The 15160-nt window shown below is 37.8% G+C and overlaps 1 long non-coding RNA gene across 2 annotated transcripts; it reads left to right on the forward strand.

Annotated features, from left to right (window-relative positions):
* The first annotated feature begins 7129 nt into the window (after positions 1-7129).
* Positions 7130-11698, forward strand: LOC141611926 (uncharacterized). Of its 2 annotated transcripts, none has more exons than XR_012528899.1 (4): positions 7130-7506; positions 7596-7713; positions 10979-11073; positions 11298-11698. It is a non-coding gene; the product is annotated as an uncharacterized LOC141611926 (long non-coding RNA). The 2 variants fall into 2 exon arrangements; XR_012528900.1 differs by having other exon boundaries at positions 7131-7506; positions 11354-11698.
* Positions 11699-15160: the final 3462 nt, after the last annotated feature.

Raw genomic sequence — 15160 nt, forward strand, 5'->3', positions numbered from 1 at the left:
CCTCGGCCTCCCATGTGGCCTCCTCCACTTGATGGTTAAACCACAATACTTTTACCAACACCGTCTCACCACGTCTTGTCTTCTTTACCTTCCGGTCTAGGATCTCCTTGGGCGTTTCCACATATGTTAAAGCATTATCTAACTCGATCGTTTCCGCCTCAAGCACATGTGAAGGATCACTTATGTATTTACGCAATTGAGACACATAAAAGACATTGTGAACTCAGTCTAAGGCCGAGGGAAGTGCTAAACGGTAGGCCACTTTCCCGACTCTACTTAATATCCTCATAAGGCCCTATGAACTTTTGACCCCACTTGCCTCTCTTCCCAAATCTCATCACTCCACTCATGGGTAAAAGCTTAAGTAACACCTTATCTCCCACTGCAAATTCAATGTCACTGCTCCTCAAGTCGGCATAACTCTTTTGCCTATCTTGTGTGATGTGGCTCATGATTATGCACATTTAGTCCCCTAATTGAACCTAATTTTGCATACTAATATAGCATTTCATAGCCATTTTATCCGTCAATTGCTTCCTATTTGCTTTCCTAGTGCATTTCATATGTCTTATAGGAAAGAAGATAATGAGGCGAAATTCCCGTCTCTCGCGCATATTCGGAAGCTTGTTGATAATCTTGGATGGACTAGTATGAAGAGGAGGCAAGAATGATAACCAAGAATGATAGAAATAAGGAGTATATTGAAGCAACATAAGCAAAGAAGCAAAGAAGCAAAGGGAGAAAAGCTGCTCCTCAACCAGCTTGAGTCGAAGGCAACCCGCTCGAGTTGGCCCTTCAACCCGCTCGAGTCAAGCTCAACTCGCTCGAGTTGATGCCCAGACTGCCTCCCACTGATCCTTTTGAAACGTGCAAGGCTTCTTCGACACTTAAGCATATTATTTCCTAATCTACCCTTGCTTAACCTAATGTTGTACCCACTATATAGACTCCATTTGTAATAATCAAGAGATTAAGCCCTCTTAGTGTAGGCAAAGCTTTCTTAGATTAGAATAAGCTCTCATTAGGTGTAGATTAGAATAGATTAATCTTTAATCATTCCACAAATTGCACTTTAATCTTTCCTTAATTATTGTTCAAGATTTCTTATTGGGTAATTGAAGATTATTGGGTTATTATTTGGAGAATTGACAACTCTTCATCAATCAATCAAGTTCTCTTCTATTATTCTTTCCTTTCCATTTGTTCATATTAAGATTGGTATAATTTTTTCACTCTTTACTTAATTATTGCTTATTGTTTCACTCTTCCATCATGTTTATAGTTGTTAAGATGATTGACACCATTGTTAACATGTTTTCCAAGATAATGAGTGAGTAGTTTCCTAACTAGGGATTAGTGGGGGATTAGGGGAGTTAATCAAGGGGAAGATTTCTGCTTAATGAGTTCACATGAATGCTTGCTTATTGTATTTCAACTTATGCACATGTCATGTTTGATGAATTGCTTGATTGACAACCTAGCATGTTTCTCTTATCCTTTCAACAAGACTTGTAAGACATAAACTAACTCAAGGCTTGTTAGACCATGCATATAGTTGAATAGGAAGAATTAAGTCGACTTGTAGGTGTTGTAAAGTCTTGACCGACTCGGCTCCGAGACCCAAACCTTCCTAGAACTCATTTATGTTATCTCACCATGAATAGGGAAAACCAAGTCGACTTGTAGGTGTTATAAAGTCTTGTCCGACTCGGCTCCGAGACCTAAGTTTCCCTAGGAATTTTAAGATTTACACTAACTTGATTCCAACAATAATAATTGCTTGCGTCTATATGATTCATTTATGCTATTTTTACCATGATTCCCCGATGATCCCATGATTCCGTAGTATTGTTAATCATTTGTTACATCCTTAATTTTGTTGCTTATTTTACCTTTCATTGCTATTTATTGCTTTCATTAGTTTAGAACCAACAACTTTAAACCCCAATATTTGTGACACTAGCATAAATTGAGATATATAGACTTAGAACCCAAAGTTCACCGTCCCGTGGATCGACCTCGACTTAACCACTATCTAGCTGTTTGTTGAGAATTTAAATGTGTTTGATTGAGTGAACAACGACTTGCTCACCATCAAAATGGCGCCGTTGCCGGGGACGGTGTTATGTGATTAAGTTCTTGCTTGTTTTTCTATTTTAATTGTGCTTTAACCTTGAGGAACTTGTTCCTCAAGGTCGTTCTTACCGTTTTATTGTAGTTTCCATGTTTGTAGTTGTATATTTATCTTGGCTATGATGATGGCCTTAGAATTGGTACATGGAGTATGTGGTGGATCTTTTGAGTATGACTATAATGGGTATGGGGAGTTTGAGGAGCAAGTCAACACAAACCTACCTTACTACTAATACAATGAAAGTCCTAACTACTACCCCAACTTTTCTTACCAAAACCCCCACATCCAATATCCACAACAACTACCCTCCTAATACCCACTTTACAACCGACTCTACATGCCACAATATAACCACTCTCACACCCATCTACAACAAGAAAATGATCATGACTTTGACATTCAAAATGTTGTTCTCCAAATGATGGGAGATCAACAAAATTTCTTCAAACAAGTGTTAGAAGAGAGCCAAAATAGGAACAATGTTCTTCAAAGCATTGCTACCCATGGCGAAGACTTGGCAATGTAAATTGCCGAAATGAAGGCAACCCAAGTGATCACCCCACCAACCACTCCTCACCATTCCTTAAGCATTGACATTCCTATATTGCAATCGGTACCCAATTCTACGAACATTGTCCATGAATACGACTTTGAAGGAGTGACCTTTGATGTGAAAGATATGGAAGATGTGAAGTGGAAAGAGCCAATCTCCTTGAGCTCTTGTGAGTATGAAAGTGTGGTATTTGATGAAGAAGATATGAGGTTGAGTAAGCCAAATACTTTTAGCCTTTGTGAGTATGAGGGTGTGTCATTTGATGTGAACGTTGAGGTGTTGGAGAAAGAGTTAACGAGGAGGAGTGAAGCCCCCCCATTTATGATTCATATGAAGATAGCGATGATGACAAGCCTATGGAAGAAGCTTATGCGGAACATGTGTCTTGCAATGATTTATGGAATGCATTAATAAAAAAATGCACACCCCCAATATCGTTTTCTCTCACTAAAACTATTTTCTCTCTCTAAAACCGTTTTCCCTCTTTTTCCATGAAAACCTTCGTTTTTTCTCAATTTTCTTTTTGATTTCTTCTCTTCAATGGCGAGAAATCGAGCTCGTCTTGCTCACACCAAGGCAGCTATGGATTCCAGTGTGGTAAAGAATGTGACGAGCATTGTGCTAGTGGAAAATGGGGCGGAATCGGTTGCGGACGTACAAACCCAGCTTCCGCATAAATCTGCTACGGTAAATGATCTTATACAAACCGCCATTAATATTGCTGGTAAAGCTTCTTCTCCTGCTTTATCTAGGCTTACTGGCTCAAAATATAGAATTGTTAATGCTAAATCATCTACTGGTTCCCCAATTCCATGCTCTGTTTCTACTTCTGTTGTTCATTCAATTGCTGTTCAACCTACTATTGGTATGAATCCGGTTGTTATTCCTACACCTGATACTTCTGATGAACATAATTCTCCAAATGCTGTAAAAAATACTTCTATTATGGATACGACTGTTAATTCTCCGATTTTAGTGGCGAATACTGTGAATAATACGACTTCTTCTATGATTAATGTCAATAATAGTACTGGTAATTGGGGAAATTGGAAGAATGCCCTAAAAACACCATCCAAATTGGGAATGAATCTTTTTTTTGTGAACAAAGTGCAAATTCTACGGCTGTTGATATCGCTGAAGCTGATTATGCTGAGGAGTTAAAACTATGGGATAATACTTTGATGGGAAATGTGCTTGGAGGAAGACCTACTCTCAAAGTGGTCCAAGATTTTGTTAAGAAAAGTTGGGCTAACATAGCTACTTCTGTGCAATACTTTAAGCAAGGGTGGTTTGCCTTTAGGTTCACCTCTACTTGAGAACTGAATGAGGTCTTAAGACAAAGGCCTTGGATGGTGGGTCCTAATTCCCTCACTCTTAAACAATGGAGCCCTTCTTTTTCAATGGAAACGGAAAAGGTTGCTAAAGTCCCCATATCGATTCTCTTTCCAGGCTTGGATCCCTACCTTTGGTCAGATGTTGTCTTGAGCAAACTGGCTAGCAAAGTGGGTAAACCTCTATTTGTTGATCCTGCCACAACTGCTAAAACTAAGTTGTCTTTTGCTAGGGTTCTTGTGGAGGCAGATGTTTCTCAAGATCTTCCTACCCATGTGGATATCAATACTCCCCATCTGGGACATGTTTCTCAAAGGATAGTTTATGAATGGCTGCCATATTTCTGCAAATGCTGTGGCAAATTAGGGCATACCTCCTCTACTTGTAAATGAAATAAGACTACTAAGGAGGTTCCTGCTACTAGCAAAGCTCCCCTGGGTCCTACTAAACCTCTGGTAGCATCTGTTTGTGAGGTCCCTGTGGACAATACTGACTTATCCTTGAGGATCTCCCTATCTGGTAAACATCAAGAGGGGATCCCAACTTCTGGTAACTCTTTTCAGGTTCTTTCTGAGGATATTTCTCCTCATACTGAGACTGCTGCTGAACTAGGTGGTACCTCAACCCAGTCTGTGAGATCCCTGAAAAAATCTCCTTTTTCGAAATAAGTAAATATGTGGAGTCGCCAGTAGGTTTTATAAAAAACATACAAAAATAAAGTTAACGGAAAAGGCCCCTTTTGATCCCTGATATGGGGTCTGATCCGTCACTCCGGTCTGAACCAAAGATTGCGGATTCGGGGGTAAAGGTACGGCCAGGGAAGGTGTTAGGCACCCGGACCGCCCATCAAACTGACGGCCTCTACTATTTATTTATAATATTATATATTTGACGAAATTTATCAAAAGAATAAGAAAAACGATACAAATTATATACAAAGAGAAATAAACTAGGTTAGTCAATACAATAAAATAGAGAAAATAAATAAAAGACAGAATTAAAGAATTAAAGAAAAAGAAAGAGTAAAGAAAAACTTATTTGAATCCAGGTACCCTCAGGCCTATCTGGATTTGACTATGAATGAATTTCGACTTTGTCGTTAATTATTGGCTCTTATGCGCTTATATAGAACTGGGACGATTTATTTGTATGGTTTGATTTGAAACTGGGATAGTTTATTTGAGACGGAGTATAAAAGTATAAATATTTTGGGATTGGTATGATCTCTCGGCTTATTTTTTGTAAATCCTGTCTGTCTATTTTGTTGCCCCTTTATTTGTGAAAGTCGTTGGTTATTTATACTAGCTTGCATGGCTAGAATTTGTAGGGAAATAGAGTTTGAGAAGGATAATACTTAGCTTGTGAATATCAATCTCTTCACTCGGTACGTACGAAATCTTGGCCTTCATAATTGCCTAATCCACCTACTAGAGTAACAACAAATTGTGTATTTGTGTCCCCTTCAATATCTTCATGCTAACATTCCCACGTGATTATTTTTTTGTATAATTCTATCAACACAAATTTGCATATTCTTTGAGTTTTGAGCCCAATAATATATCTGAGGTAGGTAAGTAAACCGGCTAATGGATAATATAGATATGGTGTTGGGCTATTTTATATGGTTTATCGGGAAATAAGTGTAAAGAGTCTTTAATTATAACATTGTCAATTTTCATTTAGTCATTAAATATTAGCCTCATCATCGGGTACCCTTAAGGCTAGGTAGACATTTTGAGGTGTCTACAGAAGCCCCCACTTTGACCGAGTCTGAGTAAGACGAAGGTCAAAGTAGTCCGGTCGGGACAGATAAAGGATAAGAAACGTACCTGGGCCTCTTACATTACCTGTCTGTAGTAGCTGGAATCTGGGACTGGTTTAGCAAAACTTTGTTTTACTAATCTGGAATGAAGCTTGAACTGGTGCAACGAAACTTTGTAAAAGTTTCGTTGGTTTGAAGCTGGCATAGTGAAACTTTGTTTCACTAGTCCTGAATCTGCATGTAACAAACTTTGTTCAATTTGATGCAGGACGGCATGACAAAACTTTGTTTTGTCAATCTGGAATAGAGCTGGTAAAACTTTGTTTCACCAATTTGGAAACTGGTATGGCAAAACTTTGTTTCGCCGGCCTGGAATCTGGAATAGCTAAACTTTGTTTTGCTGTCTGGAATCTGGAATAGCCAAACTTTGTTTAGCTGGTCTGGAATCTGGTATAATGAAACTTTGTTTCACTTAAGAGTGAACCTGCAAAATCTGATTTCACAAGCTCGAATGCGTGTCAAGGCCCGCCGACCGAGGAATTCAAAATTTTATTTTGAAAAGGGGTTAGAATGTAAAATTTGATTTTACAAACTAGGATTTGCAAAATTTTATTTCGCAAAAAGGGCAAGTTCAGAAAATTTTATTTTAAGAACTCAAATGCATGTCAGGGCCTGCCGACCAAAGGATTCAAAATTTTATTTTGAAAAAGGATGGATAAGATCGTAAAATTTTATTTTACAAACTTAGATGCGTGTCAGGGCCCGCCGACCGATTGATTTAGAAATTGCAAAATTTTATTTCGCAAAAAGGGCAAGTTCAAAAAATTTTATTTTAAGAATTCAAATGCATGTCAGGGCCTGCCGCCAAGGATTTGAAAATTTTATTTCGCAAAAAGGACAAGTTCAGAAAATTTTATTTTAAGAACTCAAATGCATGTCAGGGCCTGCCGACCAAGGATTTGAAAATTGCAAAATTTTATTTCGCAAAAAGGATAAGTTCAGAAAATTTTATTTTAAGAACTCAAAATGCATGTCAGGGCCTGCCGACCAAAGGATTTGAAAATTGCAAAATTTTATTTCGCAAAAAAGGTAAGTTCAGAAAATTTTATTTTAAGAACTGAAATGCATGTCAGGGCCTGCCGACCAAGGAATTCAAAATTTTATTTTGAAAAAAAAGCTATATTTGAAATTGCAAAATTATATTTCACGAAACTGGCTGGAGAATTGCGAAAGTTTTATTTTGCAAAATAGAAAGGTATAAAATTTTATTTTAAGAGAGCGGGTTTAAAACCGAGTATATTAGACATGCTTAATTAAATGCACGTAAAACTTAGACTTACGAACTCGAATTTGAAAACCAAGAAATAATTAAGTGAACCAACTTCATCCACATAGATAATGTGGTGTTTCTTTACAAAAGGCTTAGGAGAGTGAAAATTCCCATTTTGCTTCCTCCGTAAAGCACTTACGAGACCAAACATTCATTTTCCCCTTTTCTTCAATTGAACTTTCAATTTCTTCATTTCACCAGAAATTCAGTAAATCGTCCCCCTATTTCCAAATTGACTAACTCGTCTGTTGCTGCTTAGAGTATTAAAGCCTAATAAATCGTCTTTGAAGATTGTTAGCTCCGGATATGGAATGCGATTAGCGGTTTTGTGCCGCCATAGCTGTTGTTCGAGCCCCCGATTGGCGCTGGATGATCGATTACGGAGCTCCATCAAAGTAAGTGCTTCTTTTTTTTGTCGATTGATTTTGAAATTATGCCCTTTTTTTATTACTCTTCGATTAAATCAAGTTGTGTGCTTGAATAGTGGACTGTATTCACATCCTTGGCTCCTGATGTGGGTTGCGTCGGTTGGCGACGGTTGACTGTTGAAGGAGCACAATCATACCGGATTCCATTCTTGGTATCAAGCTCCGTTTCGAATAGTAAGCTTTTTCGTCTGAACTGATTTTAACCGCCTCTCTTCTTTGTGCTTTTTTTTTTACTGGTCCTGTTTTCTTCTGTTGCTTTCTTCTCCTCTTTTTTTCTTTTTTTCTTTGGCTGTGACACCTGACTGGCTTTCTGGGTACCAGTTCTGCAAACTGTGAGTATTATGGGTGCTTCTTCTTCTATTTTTTGACTGTCACAGTTATGCTTTATTGACTCCATTCTTTATTGACTGTCACAGTTATGCTTCTTCTTCTTCGTTCTATTTTTTACCGGTCAAGTTGTGTGCTTGATACAAAGCTTATGGCCAAATTATGGGTGCTTCCCCTCTTTTAGTCGATTGATGTTGAATCTATGCTCTCTTTTTTGTTTTTTATATTTTTGGTTTTATGGTTTTACCGATTTCTCGAATCAAGTAGTGTGCTTGATAATACGACTGAACTGATTGCACAATCATGACATTAATGCAAATAATTTATGATGTAAGACTCAAGTAGTATATGCTGATAATGCAAATAGAATGCTTATGATGCTAATGAACTTAAGACAATGGAGACAAACACTAGCTAATTGACAATGCATTCCTTTCCTTAAACAGACCATAGACACATGACACATCTCATTACTAGTCCTGTTAATTTTCAAAACGAGCTACTGAGCATGATATGGGAAAGGAACAGAGTACTCTAGTCCTGGCTGCTTAGGTGTTATGCCTATTGAATTGTCATTGCTTTGTAAGTCCTTATAACTTTTTTGGTCAGGGCTGCAGTCTAAATGTAGTCAAACATATGCGCTGAGTGTTTCCTTATGCCCCTGGTCTTAACTTAACTGAAACTCTTCACTATATGTTTTGTGGTAGCCCCCTGTTCAGGTATTTTCCTTTTCCCTTTTTTTTTGACCTGGTGTGGATCGTGGTCTGTCCCCATGTTACATCAGGTATTTTTCGGTGTCAGTCACGCAGCTGTCGCATAGCTAGCACACTTGTTTTCTTTTGTTGCTTTCTTCTCCTTCTTTTTTTTCCGACCTTGTATGGGCCGTGATTGTGACAATTTGTTTTCTTATTTTTTGTTTTTTTGCCTTGGATTTTGAGATTCATATTGTAAAATGAGTTTTTCCCTCTTTATAGTAACAAGCTCGGCTAATTACCCAAAACTAATACTATAGAAATAAAATATTTTTGTGACCGTATAAGTGTAGTGTACATCCACCGAATTCTTAGATGCTAAACGAGGGTGATAAATGGAATGGAGTAGAAGGGTTTATGGTGTTAGAAGACACTGGAGACCTGTGTGCCTCTCTCACTCACCAAAATGAATGAAAGGATCGTCCCAAAAGGTATGGAGACAATGTAACTCTGGAATTGATTCGTCTGAGAAATGAAAAAGTGACTACTCTGCAATTTTTATTTGCACCTTGGTCTGGAGCTTTTTTGTCTTTTTTTTTGTACTGGAACATTTTTTTTTGTTTTTTTTGTTTTTTTTTACTGGAACTTTTTTTTGTCTTGTGAATTTTTGAGACTTTTGACATTAGAGTTGATTGCAAATTTGGCTGATTTTTTTTTTCTTGTCTTGTGAATTTTTGAGATTTTTGACATCGGATTTGTATCTTTTGAGATCATAATTTTTCTTTTTGAATATTTGAGAGTCTTGAAACAGGATTTGGATCTATTTGAACTCGTATCGGTACTTAGACTCACATCTTAAGTTCATTCTAAGGGACTTGTGGTCACCTATCTTGTTTTAAGGGCATGAAGTGTGCGCTCCCGTGTTTCATTTGGTAAGTTTGGGCACGGGTGGACTAGGAATATGGTTTTAATGTTTTTGAGGCGAGATTTCTAGCCTCAATCTGTGTTACTCAGACACGGCGACACGTGTCGGTGTCCGACACGTGTCGGCGTGTCTGACACGAAATTTCTGAAATTTGTGGACACGCCGACACGGTCAACGGTGTGTCTTGACCGACATAATGGACACGACACGACACGTCAAAAAAACCTTGCAAAATTTTTTATGAAGAAAAAATAAAATAAAAACAGTCAAATAAAAAAAATAACCCTATTAAAAAAGAAATAAATATGAAAAAGGAGATGGCTGGTTAAGCACATGAGACTAGTACCCCACCATTGAATAAAAAAAGAGATAAATATGAAAGTTTGACAGTTGGACACCCCTGTACCCCACTATTCCCACTATTGAATAAAGAAAGAATCTTATTTGAGAAGAATAAATAAAGTAGAAGCCCAAATTCATTAAATTTCCAAACCCAAAAAAAATCATCGAAGCCAAACCCTAATGTTTGAAACACCAGCGCCGTCGAGACACCTCTGCCATAGATGAAGAAGCTGTAGCAACTTGCCGATATTGTAAGTTGTCGAAGCCTTCACGGAGTGTCAGTGTCGTGTCCGGCATGGCTGTGTCAGACACGTGTCACGTGTCGTGTCGGCCACCGTGTCGTGTCCGACACGCGACACGCCACCTGACAGCCGTGTCGGAGTAACACAGGCCTCAATGAAAATGGATGACAATATTTGCTAAAAATGGTCGATCATATGAGTTTGTGCTCATCAAGTGGTCATTTGAGATATGAGAAATTGTCAAATTTGGTAAATAGAGAGTTGTGCTCATTTAAACTAGTAGTCACAAGAAGTATGGAAAAATAACGAATCAAGTAGAAAGATGGAATCTCCAAACCTATAGGTCACCTAGTTAGAGACTCGGCGATCAATGAATTATCACACCACAGAGATGGAAAAGATGGTCTAGTGCACGCCCTCGTTTAGGCTGACTCTAAGAGGTCGACTGATCTACACTAAAGAGATACACCCTAAAGTATTTCAAGTCTATTCTACTAGTTAAGGGTAAAAAGTAGAACAAGTGACTAATAAAAAAGACATATGCTCTTCTTTTTATTTATGCAACTCAAAAAGGACTAGGATGGTCCTATATTTTAATTAGACACCGGCAATGGAAACTACATGTCAGTTTGTATTACCTAGTCTTCTTGTACCCTTTTTTTGTTCCCAAGCTAGAGTGGCTATTAAAATTAGGGTCTCGTTTACTTTCCCCTACCCCGATCATGACTTAGCTTAAGAAATTTTTTTTAGCAAACAGGACTAGAATGGAGAAATGTATTGAATGTAGATGTATATGATGCTAGCTAAGACCTGAATGTATATCAGAGGGTGGTAATAAATGCAAATGTCGAACTACATCTGATGAGTGCTGACTGAAGGACTGAACTAATTTTTCCTCTTTTTTTTTTGAGTGTGCAAGACTGACGGACAGAATGACAAATGGACGAACTGATAAACTGACGGCGGACTGACACACTGACGTACTGAACAGGCTAAATGCAAACAGGTCTTAATAATTTTTAATGCTATATGAGGCCTGAATGCAAGGACCTATATTTTTTTTTAACAGGCTTAGTTGTTGTGCTATGCTATTATTATACTGTTCAGAATTATGTATGTGAGTCTCATTGCCTAGGATGCATGTTTATTTATCTGATGACTAAATGGACTGAATGCTTGATCCACATAGGACTTATGTAACTATTGATTAGTTTTTTTTTTATGTGCAAGATTGACTCAGGACTGACTCATCGACTGACGACTGACACAAGATGTGATTTGTGTAGATGTAAGTATTGTATGCCGTACTGATGAATCGACTGGTAATATGCAAACAGACGCAGAACAAGTATGACGATAGCCTATGGATGACACTGCGTTAAAGACCTGATGCAGGTGTTAGCTGTTAAAGACGGAATGCACACGCTGGACTTTTTATTAAATTTGAAGCTTATGGACACACCAACTAGTGTGTATTATTTTTTCTTATTAGTTATGGCTATGTGGGACGCAAACTATACTCAGATGCCAGAAGAAATCTAATGCCATATGCAGGTAAATGTTGGACTTTCATGTATACCCTACTGTTCTACATGAGCAAATAGAGGTGCATAATCATCACATTTAACCAAGCTCTATTCACAACATAAACAATCAACGTAGGGTGCTGGCCATGCATACTTCTAATGTCATTTTCTTTAGGTCATTTTTTTTTTCATCTAGTGTTAATTAGTTACAAATGAGACATACATAAAATATGACCTAGACAAAGGATCTACGGGATCTATGGTTAGGTTTGTGGGTAAGAAATTGGGTACTCATAACATTAAAATACCCGAGGGTACCTCTCGCTTTTGTGCTCCCCCAGCCATATGGACCAGACGAGTTGCCAAAACGCGACGTCATGAGTTGGAAAATATGTGTAAGGCCTAGTCGGTCGAATGGACCTTCTAAGTATACAACATACTTTACCGAGGGTGAATAGGGTAGCTTAAATGACATAATATTGACTTACGGAGAGCCTATGCCTTTTTTGTCTTTATGCAATAATAAATCAATCAAAAGTGGATAATAGATAAAGACGAAATAAAACAGTGAGGTTATTCAACACTACGTATGACAATTAAGCAAAAGATTGGCAGCACAATCATAAACTTAGCTTGATAAGAAACACGCATATAAAACTTGGCGTCATAAAACAAACTTCATAGCAAACCTGTATATCGCACGTCAAAAAATATAATTATACAAATAAATTTTGAGTCTTACCCTCTTATTAAGTCCCCAGCGGAGTCGCCACTGTGAGATCCCTGAAAAAATCTCCTTTTTCGAAATAAGTAAATATGTGGAGTCGCCAGTAGGTTTTATAAAAAACATACAAAAATAAAGTTAACGGAAAAGGCCCCTTTTGATCCCTGATATGGGGACTGATCCGTCACTCCGGTCTGAACCAAATATTGCGGATTCGGGGGTAAAGGTACGGCCAGGGAAGGTGTTAGGCACCGGGACCGCCCATCAAACTGACGGCCTCTACTATTTATTTATAATATTATATATTTGACGAAATTTATCAAAAGAATAAGAAAAACGATACAAATTATATACAAAGAGAAATAAACTAGGTTAGTCAATACAATAAAATAGAGAAAATAAATAAAAGACAGAATTAAAGAATTAAAGAAAAAGAAAGAGTAAAGAAAAACTTATTTGAATCTGGTACCCTCAGGCCTATCTGGATTTGACTATGAATGAATTTCGACTTTGTCGTTAATTATTGGCTCTTATGCGCTTATATAGAACTGGGACGATTTATTTGTATGGTTTGATTTGAAACTGGGATAGTTTATTTGAGACGGAGTATAAAAGTATAAATATCTTGGGATTGGTATGATCTCTCGGCTTATTTTTTGTAAATCCTGTCTGTGAAAGTCGTTGGTTATTTATACTAGCTTGCATGGCTAGAATTTGTAGGGAAATAGAGTTTGAGAAGGATAATACTTAGCTTGTGAATATCAATCTCTTCACTCGGTACGTACGAAATCTTGGCCTTCATAATTGCCTAATCCACATACTAGAGTAACAACAAATTGTGTATTTGTGTCCCCTTCAATATCTTCATGCTAACATTCCCACGTGATTATTTTTTTGTATAATTCTATCAACACAAATTTGTATATTCTTTGAGTTTTGAGCCCAATAATATATCCGAGGTAGGTAAGTAAACCGGCTAATGGATAGTATAGATATGGTGTTGGGCTATTTTATATGGTTTATCGGGAAATAAGCGTAAAGAGTCTTTAATTATAACATTGTCAATTTTCATTTAGTCATTAAATATTAGCCTCATCATCGGGTACCCTTAAGGTTAGGTAGACATTTTGAGGTGTCTACACAGTCTGAAGAAGTTCATCAACCAGTGGAGAGGAATGTAGACTCAGAATGCTTTTTGCTAGGTCAGAGATCCTCTTCTCTGGTCATTAACTCTCCTCAGACTGTGGTTGTAAAGCACTCAGGATGTCCAGCTAAGAAATCACCAAAGAAGACTGGGAAAAGTAAGCATAATGAAATTGGCAAACTCTCTAGATCTGAGGTTGCTAAGTCAGGGAATACTGTTCCTGTCATGGCTCTCTCTCCTGTTAAAGAACTAGGTGGTACCTCAGATAATGGTCAGTTGGCCTTGGGCAACACTGTGAGGACTGCAGGCTCATAATGCTCCTTGCTAGGTCAAGCATCCTTGCTTGTTGTTCCCAGTCCATCTGACTGTCAATATGAAATGTACTTAACATGTTCTTTTCCAGTGGTTATCTCTCAGGACTTTGTCCCTCCTGATATTAATCAGCCATGAAAATAGCTTCCTGAAATATTAGAGGCTTCAATTGTCCTATTAAGCAAAGGGAGGTAAAAGACTTTCTTAGGGATAATAAAGTGGACATGTTAGCTATTCTTGAAACTAGGGTGAAAGCCCCATAAAGCAGGTCATATTATCAGAACCAATTTTAGTAATTAGAAGGTTATATGTAACTATGATAAGCATTACAATGGGAGGATCTGGGTTTTAATCAATCCTCACACCCTCTCTTTAATGGTCAGGTTGTTCATGATCAACTGATTTCTCTTCAAGCTCACCATTTTGAAACTTCTAAGAATTTCTTGGTTAGTTTCATTTATGGTAGTAATGATGCTACTGATAGACAAAGTTTATGGAATGCTCTTAATACTGGGAGCACTTCTGAACCTTGGATTGCCCTTGGAGATTTTAATGTTGTGAGATGCCCCTCTGAGAAATTGAGTCTTAGTCCTCCTGTTCTTGAAGAGATGATGGATTTCAATTCTTGTCTGGCTGCTTGTTCCTTAGATGATCTTACTGGTAATGGTGCTGAGATGACTTGGACTAATAAGGAAGATCCTCTCTCTAGAGTTTGGTCTAAATTGGATAGGGTTCTTGTGAATCCTTCTTGGCTGACTGCTTTCCCCTCTTCTTTTGCTCTATTTAGAGAAGCTGGTATTTCTTATCATTCTCCTGTTATTGCTTGTATCTCTGAAGATAAAAAAATTACTAAACGTTTTAGCTGTCTCAATAGCTGGACCACTCACACTGTGTACCTCCCAACTGTTCAGGCTGCCTAGTCATCCCAGAAGAAAGGAAGTCCTATTTTTTGATTTTTGATAAGCTCAAAAATGTGAAATATGCTTTGACATTCCATCGTGCTGGATTTGGTGATATTTCTGCAAGAATAAAGTCTGCTAAGAACTCTTTATCCCATTGCCAACAACAGCTCTCCTTTGATCATTTTTCTGAGAGTTTAGTTCAAGAGGAAAAGAAGTTAATAGCTGATTATAGCAAGCTCAGGGGTATTGAACTTAAGATTCTGCATCAGAGATCTAAGGTCAAGTACCTCTTGGAAGTTGATACTGTTCTAAATATATTTTTGCCAAAATTTCTGAGAGAAGAACTCAGCAAGTTCTTGGAGCCATCAGAATTTGTAATGGTGACATAAGGTATGGCATGTATAATATTGGGGAGGCTTTCACGGATTACTATCCCAGTCTTCTTGGAACCAAAAAGGACACTATTGCTCTTGACTCTTCTCTGA

The sequence above is a fragment of the Silene latifolia genome, chromosome 11 (genome assembly GCF_048544455.1).
Source record: "Silene latifolia isolate original U9 population chromosome 11, ASM4854445v1, whole genome shotgun sequence".
Lineage (NCBI taxonomy): Eukaryota > Viridiplantae > Streptophyta > Magnoliopsida > Caryophyllales > Caryophyllaceae > Silene > Silene latifolia.